This window comes from Macrobrachium rosenbergii, chromosome 2 (assembly GCF_040412425.1).
Source record: "Macrobrachium rosenbergii isolate ZJJX-2024 chromosome 2, ASM4041242v1, whole genome shotgun sequence".
Classification (NCBI taxonomy): Eukaryota; Metazoa; Arthropoda; class Malacostraca; order Decapoda; family Palaemonidae; genus Macrobrachium; species Macrobrachium rosenbergii.
Window position 1 is genome coordinate 71,692,991 of NC_089742.1, and position 14,816 is coordinate 71,707,806.

General features: G+C 37.8%; 1 protein-coding gene across 4 annotated transcripts in view; it reads right to left on the reverse strand.

The window, feature by feature from the left end:
• The window catches only part of LOC136848279 (uncharacterized), a 48,980-nt gene that overhangs the window by 24,131 nt on the left and 10,033 nt on the right, over positions 1-14,816 (reverse strand). Inside the window, exon 1 of one of the 4 annotated variants that reach the window (XM_067120664.1) lies at positions 9,990-10,167. The exons of 1 other annotated variant lie outside the window; for it this stretch is intronic. The gene's annotated coding sequence lies outside the window, so the exon portion shown is untranslated. Of the gene's footprint in view, positions 1-8,674; positions 8,751-9,989; positions 10,168-14,816 lie in introns of those variants that run through there. 2 more of the 4 variants (XM_067120665.1, XM_067120666.1) reach the window with 2 other exon arrangements.

Here is a 14,816-nt window from a genome sequence, read left to right on the forward strand (position 1 = left end):
ACTGTTAGATTTACGACTACTGTCATAAGATGGCTTCCACTTAGGTGACATAGTTCCAAATAGGTGTCACAAATTTACACAAACGAAGTATGTATATATATCACTTAATAGCACTAAACGACCATGAAACTAAGGTGTGTGGACAACGGCAAATGACTAACTGATATACCTTTGAATCCTGGAATTTCTGGTGGTGCGGCGAGATTACACGCCCCAGACGGTCAGGCTTCGGTTTGAACACGTATAAAAGTCATACACGTATGCTGTGTAATATTTATAGCAATAAGCTTGGCGGAGACTGAGACCAGTACCTTTAAATACAGTAATGTTGAGGATTTGTTTTGTACTTATATTTTCTCCCAATTCATGTTTTATTATGTATACAGTATATGAAAATGATTTTGTAAACTAAATGATACTGTAAACTAAATCTAAGTGAAATAAAAGCCAAGAAAAAGCCAAAAAAGTCAGATAGATATAGCAAAGCCAATCAACTTGAAAAAAAGCCAAGAAAAAGCCAAAAAAGCCAAACTGATATTACAAAGCCAACCACCTTGAAAAGAAGCCAATTTTCTGAGATTTGGCTTAAAAAAAGCCAATCTGGCAACCCTGGAATACCCCTGTCCTATCACAACCAGGCATTAAGTATTTAGCACTGCAGACGTCTTGTGAAAGAAAGGAGTCAAGAGGAAGGGTGTGGGTTCTTTCGGGGAACTGTGACAGAGTTATCGCATGGCCTTAAATTATGGCTCTCAAAATAAGGACTGCAATTACTCGAGGATAATTATAATCAACAGCGACCTTCAACCCCTCAATGAGATGCAATTTCAGTCTTCTTGCTTGGCTCTCACTTGTGATCAAAACGATAGAGTTTCCTAAGTTTATATTCATTGCGTTCATTATTTTCATTGTATTCACATATGTATGTATGTATGTGTATATATATATATATATATATATATATGATAAATGGATATATATATATATATATATATATATATATATATTGATAAATAGATATATACATATATATATATACATATATATATGAAATTTTTATCTTGGTGGCTCAGTGGTTTGACCGTCTGTTCCGAGACCATCAGGATCATTAAAAATTCCCCTTGAATGGACATTAAATCGACATTTGTAGTAGCGTGAATGGACATTAAACGACATTTGTAGCTTTATAATATTATATATATATATATATATATATATATATATATAAATTTCTGACTCACACCAGGATCAGAACCCTGGTCTTTCAGGTGAAAGGCAAGGGCGCTGCCCACTAGGCCATACAAGTCTAAAAGAAGTTGGAACCTGAGAGCAACTTGTATGACCTAGTGGGCAGCGCCCTTGCCTTTCAATTGAAAGACCTGGGTTCGATCCTGATGTGGGTCAGAAATTTATTTCTGTTCCTCACGTGATTGTGTGTTGATTATGTCTATTATATATATATATATATATATATATATATATATATATATATATATATATATATATATATATGGATATGTATATACTGTATATATATATATATATATATAGTATATATATATATATATATATAATATATATATATATATATATATATATATATATATATATATATATATATATATATATATACTAGAAAAACTATTTGAAATCCTTTTCCTTCATGCCTCTATTGAGCGTGAAGTTGTGTACATGTTTTTTTGCAAAAGAAAAGATATATAATATATATATATATATATATATATATATATATATATATATATATATATATATGTATATATGTATATATATACATATATATGATCACAGCCAGAAAGGAATGGATGAGCTCAGGATCACGTCCAGCTAAAGAACAGGGTATAATATTTTAGTGTCCAGCCCACGTTCACTCCATTAGTTCCAGGGCCTCCTGACGTATTGCCGCTCACTCCAGCCCTTCAATGTTCTTGCTTTACGCTTCTTCAGCCCAGCCTCGTGGGCCTTCAATATTTAGCCCGTGTAAGCTCCCCAGGAGGTTCCTTGGTCTTCCCAATGAACAAGGTTAAAGTGGTCATTATTGTGACATAATAAATGACTTTGCCTCATTCTTTTACTTCGTTGCACATTGCATGCACATCTAGCTCGACTTTCAGAGGAGACCTGGTGGTATGAGAATGGTGTGTTCGTATCAGGAAGCGATGAGAGACTTTTATATGTAAAAGTAACGACTCATCTAAAATTCATCGTCGAAGGAATTTGATGTACCATCACTTTCAGCAAAGATTTCGTCAATGACCGTTTCCGATTCGGACTTTACAATGGATTATCTCAAAGACCAGGTACTGAGGTTTCATATTTACCTCGACGAGGGAAGACTGTGAAGTTTCTTTGACTTCTGTACCGTTATGTAACTTAATTTTTTTTATAAAGCAGAATGACCAGAATCCTATATCGCTTTATGTGTAATAATTTTATATTGGTAAACAATCTGTGTGAGCCATCCCCTTTCTTCACAAACGAATCATCACGTCCCAGTTGATTTCTCCCTCCAACCACTCATTCACTATAAAAAACAAAAGACTTCGCCCTCTGCCCGGCTACAAGTTTACGTCATGGACCTAAATAGAAATGAGCAAGTTCGCAATTACAGTGAGCACCGAGGGGTGGAAAAAAGAGAACATGATTGCGGTACTCAGAACGCGAGCGAACTCCGATCACGATTCATTTTCTCTGTCACTAAATCAGTCTGGAGAGAAATGGTGCAAATATACTTCTTTGTAGCATTCAGGATGGTCGCCTTTACTTACTTTCTAATAATAATGATAATAGTAAACCAAAAGTGTGATGATGGACCTTCAAAATATGTCAGCTACCCGTGAGTGTCTTTTAGTCTTGAAATGTAGCTAAGGCCGCGACCTTATTGTCACCCTACGCTTATGAAAATGATTTTCAGAAATCCATTTCACTGTCAAATGTCAAGATAATTTTGTACCCTTAGCATAGTTATCTATAACACTGCAGTGCTCTTTCACGCCCAACTCTGCAACAGCGCAATTTAAAAATATATCATCAAATCCGACATAACAAATTCCCATTTTCTTCTCTTTGCAAACTTGGGAGGCCTACTGTTAAGTATCAGAGAGGTTACCAAAGTTCCCTCTCTAATAAAGGACTGCAAGGAACAAAAAACGAATTTTGGATGATACCCAAAAAAAGGAAAGCGAATCTCTCATGAAAAAAAAGCAAGGGAGAGAGATTCAGCACCTTAGCAAGTTACAAACAGAATACGACGTAGACTTGATACATGCACCCGATTTGAATCCTAAGGTTGACGTTTTACAGCTTCAGTGACCAGTCTAAATAATGGCCGAATCCATGTAACAGAGGCGCTTCGACCTGCGGCTGTCCATACTCTTAAGTCACCCCTTCCAATGCCCCTAGACTACAGAATACAGATGGGTCTTCGCTAGACCTTGACGCTACAGCCAGGCAAGACCTCTTTCCTTGTCCTCCTTTATTGTGTAAAGCTCCAGCAGAAGTCAAGGCTACCTCCACGCGCTTATTTCAAGGTTAACCGGTCCATTTCATTTCAATATGGCTATGACCTTTGTGTCCCTTATCTAACCAAGTTACCCTGTTTTACTGAGGAGCGCAGTGATCGGTGAAACGAGCAAAATAAAAAAAAAAAACTGTAAGAAGAATGTTCGTGGAAAGGGTGAGTTCGTAGCTTCTCTAGCTACATCGAAAGATCTTTGAAAAAATGTGAGGGAAGGAACTGAATGGTGCTCCGCGAGGGGCTAGTTTATTTATTTCGACACCCTGCTCATCAAGAGACACGTAGCATCAGCAGACGGTGCATGGAAAGAATGCCCAAGGCGGCCTAGTCGCATAGTGGAACAAGCCCGTTCATTAGGGGGCTTCGACATCAGAGGAAATACAGCACAAAATGTAATCAACACATAATTCACATATTCATTCAACAAAAAGAGGAGAACCCTTCCGAACTATATGATGTATATTCTTGTTTTCACCTAAATTACAGTGATCACCGTAATACACACACACACACGCACATGACAGTAGCTATTAGAACAGGGGCCTTAATGTAGATTTCAGTAATAATAACAATATAAAATGTAGAAATCAATATGTATGCCAGTATTAATAAGAGCAATGGTCTTAGCTTACGTTATTCAGGGTATAAATACAGAAAGTTTTGTGGAGTAATAACAGTGACAATAGTTTTAACCTAAATTATCATTATAATCTGGCAGCAATAATAATAGTTACTGTTGGGGAATGAATACATGATTTTGTTAATGCAAATTAAAAAAATAAAGTAACAATTACTACATAGCTTCAACTTCGGGTATATGCCTAACGGTTGCATTTGTGGGACACAACGAACTGTTTTGGCGCTACAAAGTTTGTAAATTATTTTAGTATATTATTCATGGTCCCTCCTGCAAGCAGGAGAGAGAAAGGGAATGAAGGGAAAGAGAGTGAAGGAACCAAACTTCATCCGAGGTAAACACTTGGACACGCTCAAATTCCCCTTCCTACCACAAGCCTCGACCCCACCAACCCCGCACCATCGCAGTGCACCGCACGCTGTAGCATCACTGGTACTAAGATAATTGTAGTGAAATTTCATGAATGTCAGCAGAATATACAGTAGAAACTGTCGGACTAAGTAGAAAATCGTTCGTTGTTGTCACGGAAATTGATGTTGAGCCAACATGGTATCATTCTCGTGTGAGCAGCCCGTCAACGCACAAAAGTGCTTGTCATGCCAGTTTTAGGGGCATCACTGAACGCTGGCGGCTGCAGCCGCAACAAGCCAACGCCTCCTGACCACCCCACGCCCTCGCCACTTGCCCTTTCCACCATAGCCAGTAACTATGGCGTTCCCCTTCTGGCGTATCCAACACTCCCTCTCTGTTTCTCGGTCGTTTCTCCCTCTCTCCTATCCCTCCCTTTTACCTCCTGGGTACAACACAGTAATTCACTCTCAACCTCCTTCCCGACTCCCTTGCAGGCTGTTGCCAAGAGCCGCGAAATGGCGTCGTCCTCCTCCCCGCCCTTTCCTTTGGTCATTTCGCAGTCAGCCAACAACACGAAGACTTCAACTCCTCTCTCTGTTCCTCTATCCGTTTCCGTTTTCCTTCGTTATTATTTTCATTTCTACTTCGCGTTCTTGATTTATGGTTCGATGTTTCATATGAGTGACAGATTTACTATGCTGCTTATTTCATTCTTTCATTTAAGCTAACATGACAGAATGATAACATTCAGAGGGACTTTGCGTAGGAATTTCACATTTTGTACATAAAGAAAATAAGTGAAACAAAAGTGAGGCAGTCAAATTTTCAGTGGCAAGACAAATCTATTAACCTCTAAAAATGACTAGAGAAATAACGTGTTTCAAATACACTCAGGCTGTGCAGCAACACGTGGAGTGTAGGCTATTCTCTTTTAAAAGAAGAAAAAGATTTAAGCGACATCAAGACTAATCGGTAACCGCAACATATAATTGCCTTCTCTATTGAGGGAATGCTCTGGCACACTTGTTCATTCTCTCTCTCTCTCTCTCTCTCTCTCTCTCTCTCTCTCTCACACACACACACACACACACACACACACACACACTCACTCAAAAGTACTGCATACCAAGTAACGAAACAGTATTCTTTGGAATAGTTTTAGCCCATTTATCTGCTGAACTTACACTTGCTTTTGCAGATTATAATGTTGTCATACACACACACACACACACACACACACACATATATATATATATGTGTGTGTGGGTGTTTGTGTGTTGCTGTGTGTGGGTCTGTACACTAAACAAACTAGTACGACTGCTGTGCAGTGACATTTGAAAGTTTTTGGTCACAAGAATGTTACTACACTCAGTCAGCAAATAAAAGAACGTGATGGAGAGAGAGAGAGAGAGAGAGAGAGAGAGAGAGAGAGAGAGAGAGAGAGAGAGAGGTCGCGTAATAAAATTCTTCATGCATCGTCATTTATGTCATGAACTTGAGGAAAAAGACCATGAGACTCTATCAGCATTCTCCTTACCCCGCGCGCGCCGTCTAAAAACAGACAAAATGATTCTTCCTATTCTTTAGTACCAGAAAAGGAAATGAGAAGGTGACAGATAAGACTGACGTACCAACGGCGGAATAGATGTGTAAGGTTACAATTTGAAATATCAAATCAGTCAATGTATATCCAAAGACCATACAAAAGCGTCACTTCGTAACATTCTGGCTCTTCCTTTAGATGTCAAGAATGCTTCATAACACCGGTGTTTCAAGTAATAACTGACTGAGGACGTGTTTACGACACGATTTTCATAAATAGAATAGTTTCGGTAGATGATATGTCTTTGACAGCTGTTCCCTCAAGCATGGTTATACCCAAAAATATTTCCCATAAAATGTATTAAGTTGTTGGCCTTATAGGTTATTTTTTAAACAAAAATAACGATAATAGCTCTACCATTATGTAAGAAATGGGAACTGCCAAACACTGTCTAAGCCTAAGAATGCTTCACCCTTCTGTCCTGATATCGCAAAATTTACAGTAGGTGCTGTAAATTCTGCCTCAAGTTTTCGTAAAACTTGATGACTTCTCTCCCGTGTCCTGAAAGTTATAATCTGATAAAATTAATCCATGGCCTTCAACCCACACTCCCAGGAAAGTTTCGCGAATAATTGGAAAATTTACTTGACATAGTTACGTACAGTAATAAAATCTCCATCAAAGCTGGAGAAATTAAATAAAATCATAATATTGACACAGATGATGATAAAAACTCATCTGACAAGAAATCTTTCTCCGATTTTTTTATAGCTAGCAAAATGTAATATTTCACTGTCCATAATTTTGACAACTCTACGATTATCACTGGAAGACGGCGAGCGGTAAAAACTCCTTCACAATACAGAGTCCATTTTACCCGAGTACTAGGCTGCATGTTGATACTACAGGGAGGAATATGGGACACATATGGCACATGAGGCTTCAACAGTGTAAACAAGTGCGCAGATAAACTCATCAGTTTACAGAGGTTACAAAATTATTGGACGTTTCGCTCTCAGAGGACGGCACCCAGCCATTACGTGTTTCGATGTTTCCTAGCTTATTGGCGCCAAACTTGGAACGAATTTTGCCAGTGTTTGCGACAAAATGAAAGTTGCTCATGATCACTCTCACCAAAGTTGAATGGTTTAGATGAAGCTGGCTTTGTGCCAGCACGGACCCTCACCCTATAAGGGTATTAAGGTTTTGAGGAGACTAGTAAGACTGATGTAAACCACTAAACTCTGCTTATGCAACAAGAAACGGCGCTCGTGCAAATCTCCGACGCCGGCTTAACGAACACGCGTAACTTCAATGCCAATATGAACTATTTATAAAAGTTTGCTGCTAAAATACTAAATCACGGCGCATAACGTGATTATTTACAAAAAATAAATAGATTTCTTGAAGCAAAAACACAAATTTGTCCATCTAGCTTGTGGACACTATCTACAGGGACTTAAAAAACAAAAACCGTACAGTAACAGCTTTCATATTGTTATTGAGCATTAAATATTGCTGTAAAAGTTGCCTTCAGAATGCAAACTCACTGAACAAATACACTTATAAAGACTCGCAAATGCCAAGACAGATGGAGCGACCCTCTGCACCTCTACTCCCACATGCCAGAATAGAGATGACGTACTTTGCCAGTTACCAGCGGCTTGGACGAATTTCACGGGGAAGAAGACAAGAAGAAAATACCGTTTGCAGATTGTCGCTTTATGAAGGTTCTTTCTGGAGGCGCTTTTTAAGCACGATTGAATGTTATGAGTCTCCAGTCTGCCTTAGAGCACCGGAATGGCTCTTAGCATTTTTGACACTTATGTAATTTTCATTTATTATATTTGGGCGTTATAATAGTATATCCTAGGACACTAATGAGGTTCTGCACATCTACATCTTTCATTTCTTTTTCACGTCTATTAATTTATTCTAACGCTATCTTCACGGGTCGTGGGCATTCCTATACTATGAGGTTATCGCTTACAGACGTTACGGCCCTCCCACGATGAGAAGGATTGTCCGTTGAACCAGCTTCTCAAATTCCAGTCAGTGTCCTCTCCTCAAACATTTGAAGAACTTTCATTTTTTCGTTTTCACAAAAAACAAACATGTTTGACCGTGCTCCACTGCGATGTACAGTATTCCGTCAAATATAAATCTAAATGCACCCTGTACTGCTTTGTTTTTATCATAAATGGGCAGATGCAATTACAAATCTTCCAAATTGCAAACCACTATTATAATTCACGAAGTCAAGTCCATAACGATTCACGAATTGAAATCCTTTAGATCATTTAGTCACTACGATATCAAAACTATAAAAACTTTTAGAAGACAGAACTATTGAAATGCATTTTTGCCAAAAGCATTTTTTTATGTTTTGATACCTTAGTGACTAAATAATCCAAAGGATTTCAATTCATGAAGCGTTAGGGACTTGATTTCGAAAACGAAACGTCTACTAACTTTTTGTTACCATATATCACACGAGAAATTACATAGGAGTAAATATTCTTAAAGAACGGTTCAAACTTATATTAAATGAAGGCAGTGAGAAGGCATTCGGAGCCTTTACTAAAGTAAATATCTGATAAACAGATACCTGAAGGCGAAGCGTAGGGGAATAAGGAGCGCCGTGAGAAGACCCTTTGTTTGAAGAGTCGAGTAGGGGCTTTTTCGACACAGGGGATGGGCGTGGCTCAGAGATGGGTAACGAGTCTCTCTCTCTCTCTCTCTCTCTCTCGGTATTTATATGTATGCGTAACTGTCGACAAACGCACTTTTACATGTAAATAGTCATGCAATAATATATCTCTTAAAACTGCGAGTGTTGGTGGCTTCATACATCATACCATTGAATGTACTCTATTTCAGCTCACGGGCTTATACAAAAATAGAAATTGGATGCATATAAGACAGCAAAATATATTAGCACGGTGGACTCTGAACACTGATGAACGGGAAGAATATTAAAAGAAAATCGACATGGAAAAAAATGATCGCAGTAGGAACAGCAGAATGTGTTTGTTAATCTGTATAAATTATAACCCATCCGCCATGTAAGTGATTATAACAGTTAGGATAACAACACCAAGTTAAAAACAAAGTAGCCTACAAAACTATCCATTTTAACAGTTAAGTTCACTTTCAGCAAAAATTCTTGACACTAAGATTAAGAAACGGCAGAAACAAAAATGAAAATCATGTTAAAAAAAAAGAAAAAAGAAAAACAGAACAGAAAATAGCAATTTTAACCGTTTCACACATTTCTTGTCTCATTGTATGATTTCCCCAAATACTCTCTTGATGCAGCAGAGACAATCACTCGACATTTCCTTTTCAGTTTCACGTATTTCATTTTTCCTATGCCTCGTTTGCCTCTAGTATTCTAGGTAAGAGTAGCGAAAGTAGTTTGATAAGATGAAAAGTGACTTAAAACCTGAAAATTCATTCACATATTTAATTTAAAGGGAGAATTGTAAAATAAATTGAATTAAAAGCACGGCAGGCAAAGTGAAAGCGTTGACTATTTCGTAAATGACCCACTTCTGGCAGTAAGGCGTCATCTTAAAGCTGTTAATAAAAATGTCAATCATAAATAAAACTACTTCATGACTATCAGTAATAAAATAGCAGCTAAAGGACGCTACATCGCAATAAGAAGGATCTTCATCATATTTCCAGTCGCCCAAACCCAACCGTTTCCCAGTCGGCAACTTCTATTTCGAAACAAACCGCAGGTAAATGCGATGAAATGTGTGAGAGGCCGCACCTTCCTAACTTCAAGTTTTGAAGTATGGCAGTAATATCCGCTTCCGCCAGGTAAGGTTTGAACAAAACTTTTCCGTCTCTTTTCTTACACCATGCTCTCGCAACTAACTTCAAACTCAAAAAAAAAAAAAATCTCTACTACGAACCTGTCAGTTGCTTCGAGTAAAACACCAGATGTGGATAGCCGTGTCACGCACAACGCTGGTCTAAGAGAACTGCTGGTGTATGTGTGTCAACTAAATGGCAACCCTCGCCTTCGCAGGTGGGTGGGTATTCACATCGCGCCCCACACGCAAAACCGCTGTGCGTTGTTAATGTTATCGTACAGCGACGTGTAACTTGCCAGACCTTAGTAAAGTGTGACAGTTTTGCGAATACTCTATCTGTTTTGGTAATTTATTATGTGTGTTAATTTTGTGTTAGTTCTATTATCGGGATTAGGTTATATTACCTAAGTATAACTTACCAAGTGGCGAGAGAAAACGAGAACCCGAGTCTGTTGTTGTCAACAAGTTCTGGAGTCTCTTGAACGGAATTCCGCCAACCACTTGCAATTTCTGTCTGCGTTCATCCGTGCATGTAAAACAACAAGTGACTGTATTTTAAGCTTCAATGTAAAAAATTTTTTTAAATTGCAGATTGCTCTCCGAATTTCAAGTATAATGTATCATATTCAAGTACGTTGGGAGGGGCTGGGTCAGCATGAGTAAATGGTGTCATTTTCAAGGGGTTAAATGCAAAATTTTAGTTTGTTAAGGAAATAATAATTTTCGTGGCTGAAAATGAAAGTAAGGCAGGTACGTTTGATAAGAATATATTGGGAACAGGATATTGGCTTTAGGTGATAACAAATGGGCGATGGGTGCAGACACCCAAGTGGAATGGGAGGAGAGTACGTGAAGTTCAGGGATTATATTTGGTTATATTAGGTCAGCAGGGAGCTTGTATATATGGTTGCTTGGGAAGGAAAAATGAAAGACGTGCAAAGTTTGATGAAATGAGAAATCTGGTGAAGGAAAACGTTAGATTGTTTGCGTTTCAGGACAAAAGAAATAATCATGTACAGGTATACGCAGGATGAATAACCAAGCAAATGTAGAGCAGGAAGAAAATAGAAGTAATGAAGTTTCAGAAGAAAAAGAGGTTGCGATGAGCAAATGACACACGTGGAGAATGGTGTCTGAAGAATGCAGGTCTGTGTGAGGAAGAGCTGTTGAAAGGAAAGGACAGAGGAGAGACAGATCTAACTAAATTTAAGTTGAAAGGGTAAGAAAGAGGAAAGCAGCACCAACTAACATACATGGAGCTGAAATGCTCAGATGGTAAATGCGAATGGAAAAGTGTGGAAATTTACTGAAAAGAATTGTTTACAAAATATCTGTTGAGAAAGAAGCGTTGAAAGTTAGAAATGTTGAGATAAAGGTGTGGTAAAATTATTTTAACATTAACTTACTTGACAAGATAGATCTAAATGTTTTGAATTAGTTTTACCACGTAAGAACGAAGGGAGATAAGCCTCCTAAAATATGTGTGTCATTCTGCAGTCTTTGGAGGGAGAGGAGGCTGAAAGGGCTGGGTATATGGTGTAACGAGGGTCATTAGAGTGGAAGAGCCTTATTATCAATGAGGCGTAAGATTGAGTGCAAGAGGCTGCCCCTTTTGTGTCAGAATGTGAAAGGCTGATGCTGTGGATATTGCTTTCACAGAGTGCTTATTCTTGATACTGTATTTAAAAGTTGAACATATTAGTAGCTTTTCTCTGGTACACCTCCTGTTAAGGAAAATGTCAAAATCTTTCACAAGTTTCTGCAGTTTCTCTTCTCTGTCCACAGTCCGTACTATGTCTTCTGCAAACGTCACCCACTCACAATATGCATTTTCTTAGCTATCAGATTCGTACTTATCTTGTAATCTTTTCTCTACCTCCCATCACATCTATCCATTTAGATATTAAACAGCCACAGAGTCATAACACCTCCTGTGTCAGGCCCACTTTTACACCAAACCAGTCCCTCTTTCGTCTGCATATTCTAGCACACTCCTTACTTTCATCACGAAAAGTTTTGTAACCGCTCTCAACAACTCATCTTCTATACCACACATTCTCAACACCCGGCACATTGCCTCGAACGATTCTGCCTCTTTTTTTTTTTTTTTTTTTTTTTTTTTAAGGTTACCTAGGTCCCTGTGTGCAACACAAAGTTTTTCCCTTTAATTTCAAAGTTCTCACATAATGTGATAACAAATACTTGATCCACTCATCCACTCCCTTGTTTGAACTGACGCTGTCATTCTGCAGTCAGTCTTGCTTTCTTGATTAAAATCCTACCATATATGTGCACTAATATTGTAGGTGATGTTCTGTCCCTATATTTCTCCATACACGCTTCCCCTAGTGGGGATGGTTCACAAGTCTTTTTGAATGTGGTTGCGGGCTCTATGATCTTCTGCACCCAAACTGCAACCACCATAGTTGACTATGTACCAGAAATCGAATATATTGCCGAGTTTAACGGATGCACGTTTGGTTTTATCAAAACGTGCTTAAAGAGCTCTTGCTCTCTCAGTCTTCGAACGTGATATTTCTTGCAGTTGAGGCAAGCATCGCAGACAGTGGACAAGGAGAACCTAATTTTATATATAGATATATATAATATATATATATATATATATATATATATATATATATATATATATATATATATATATATATATATATATATACGTGTGTGTGTGTGTGTGTGTATCAGGTACCATATGTACAACACGTTTTCGTTTAAGCATATTTCTGGCATCCTGTTCTACATGAATTCCTGCTTACCACAATGGGAAAGCAGTCTTACCATACCACTATTCAACCGTTCATTGTTTTCAGATCTGTGGGGCAGCGTTGTGCAACAAAGGTCCTGTGAGAGCAACTTCTATCCCACAGGGTTTCGGATTACACAGTCAAGTTTATTGCAGAGTTTGCTTGATCGGTGAATAGAAGTGTTCTTAGGCATTTTTAAATGCAGAAGCCGACTGAACAAGCAGCTTAGTATCTTCTTGCAATATAACCCGATGGACATAAGGATGAGAGGGGAGTTCAAATAGTGATACTCATTCCTGAAAGGATGCAATAGACTAACTTCCCACAGGATAGAAGACCGTAGGAACCTTGGAAAACAAAAGAAAGGGCAGCGTTCCAAAGCTTGGTAATAATCCGCAACCAAATATGTGTTAACGTTTCTACCTCGAAAAAAAAAAAGAATAATAATATTATCGAGTCGATCTCGTCCTTGTTTGCATTACTGAAGAAGCTGTAGTGATGACATTCCAGGATCAGAAAACAAAAAGGGAAGATGGTGTCACTTCGCCTCTGGCCATTTTGGGATTATTTGAAGGAATGTAAAATAACTTTTGTTGAAAGGTGGATTTATGTCTTTTATATCATTTTCAGTTATTAGAGAACCTGTTATCCCAAAACTTTCATTCTACGGAATTCATGCACGGGGAAAATCCTTTTAAATGTGTGTGTATATGTATATATATATACATATATATATATATATATATATATATATATATATATATATATATATATATATATATATATATATATATACACAGTATATATATATTTTTTTTTAATGTAAAAGCAATTAAACTGTGAAACTGGCAGTTTTCAAAACTGTTTATATCACTTTCAGATTTAGTCTCCAACGTCATAAAAAATTGATTGATCTAGTAAGTTAAATCTGGAACTACTTCAAGACTGATAAAGGGAGAGAGAGAGAGAGAGAGAGTGAAATTGACCGTAGCAGATTTTAATGATCAAGCTATATATTTCTTTTACGTTAATTTGTAATCACCTTTTCTTCAAGCTCTTGGCAATAGGCCGTGAAACACTCGTCACACTGTCAGCGTTGATGGCCTCTGCTCTAGTGTTAGCGATAGAATATCCGCTGCAAATGTCAGTCAATCAGACTTCTTGCGTAACCAGATCTTAAACATAGAGAGGAAAAAATAGAACAACATGAATCGGTTGACCGCGAGATGTCACATACATCATTAATACCCACCAATGTGAAGCGGGTTGAAATACAGTTCGCTTCGATGTCCTTGCGTTTGATTTCACATTTAAGTTGGTAAATAATGCTAACATCTTTTATTCTCTTTTTCATTTTTCTTAAACTTCCTGATGGATCATAGTTTAATATTTGTCTTTTAGCATCTCGGTGACAATTTTTATTAACATTCATCAAATGACTTGAAAGTTATTCTTCTTTATATATATAGATTCTTACCAAAGTCAATCCGATTTCCGTTCAGTGTTGGGAGACAATGAAAAACAAAACCTCTTTTTGCCTTATATGTTTCAGCTCTGGCTGCGCATGTGGAAATTTCGGCCTGTTCCCTTAATCCCTTCCAGAATTAAAATGAATATCCCAAGTGGCGAAGAAAAACTGCATAGAAAGTCAATGTCAATAGGAACGCAGGTGTGCGCAGGAAAAGTTCCGAGTAAGATAAGGGAATCGTCGCAGAGTTCAACCTGATATTCCGCGAAAGCTTCGTCTGTTCTGCTCTTCGTGTTTGGCAAGGTCTTTAGACCCTGGTTTTTGGGGTCAGGAACGGAAAATCTGTGTCTTGCAATGGACGTTTCTAAAGCAGAAGCAATCAGCGTTCGGTGCTAATGCTAAGCAAACTGTTTGTTGTGAGTTTGAAGATGATATCGTATTTGAAATTATGGCTTTCTTTACCATTTCTTTGTTTCGAATGTTTTATGACCTTAGAAACTTCCTTTTCTCCTGTATTTCATACATACGTGATCCCATTAATTAATGACTCACCGTTGCCAAAAGGTATACATAACTTTTTGAACATAAATATTTTTTATAATTTTTTCCTTTCTCGTGGAAAGCCTAAACGGACTTTTCAAGCGGAATGACACCAATAACTAAAAACTATAAAAACACAAAAGATCTGAAGAACAT